Consider the following 783-nt stretch of genomic DNA (forward strand, 5'->3'; position numbering starts at 1 on the left):
AAGCGGCTTGCTGCATTTGCATCACACAAGCTTGAACATCCTCCTGGAGCCCACCCATTGAGCAGACCTGCACAACCTACAGGTTATATATATAGTCCAGCATACCAATAATGAGACCAAGGGAGACAGATGCTTATCATCAAAACGTGGTGTGTCTTAGCTCTAAGGAACCTGGTCAAATATTTAACACTGGAGTATACACCACACACAGTTCCGCTGGTGGCCGCTGCTAGAATTGAAGACAGTATCTGTGGAGCCACTCTAAAAGGATTCAGTTGGGTGGCTAGAAGAACTGGCAAGTACTCTTCCAAAGCCTGCACAATCAGCCCATGTGGTGTCAAAATTCAGACTGCCAAATATTAGGTTCAGATTCCAAAATGAAGATAAACATTATTATATAGCCTTAAATTGGATAGAGAAATCATGTGTCGACTCATGTTTGATAATACATACTACAGTTCTGATCTGTTCTTTTTTTCTTCTTTTTACATAGACGACACTCCTGATCTGTTCTTTTCTTTTCGCAGGTTAATTTCATCCAGCATACACATACACAGAGTTATGAAGAAAGAAACTGGACGTTACCCCGGTGTGGAATCTCAGCTGGATCCATCACCTATCGCAGCACCCTCTCTCCTCTCCCCAGTGTTGCAGTACGGGAAAGTTAGGGTTTAGGAGGGAAATTAATATCAGGCTAGGGATTTCCGCAAGAAAAGGAAGTAACACAAAAGCGAGAATTATTACTAGGAGATGGAGAAAGAGAGGAAGGGAATGGGGTTTCCT

The sequence above is a fragment of the Triticum aestivum genome, chromosome 3B, assembly GCF_018294505.1.
Source record: "Triticum aestivum cultivar Chinese Spring chromosome 3B, IWGSC CS RefSeq v2.1, whole genome shotgun sequence".
NCBI lineage: Eukaryota > Viridiplantae > Streptophyta > Magnoliopsida > Poales > Poaceae > Triticum > Triticum aestivum.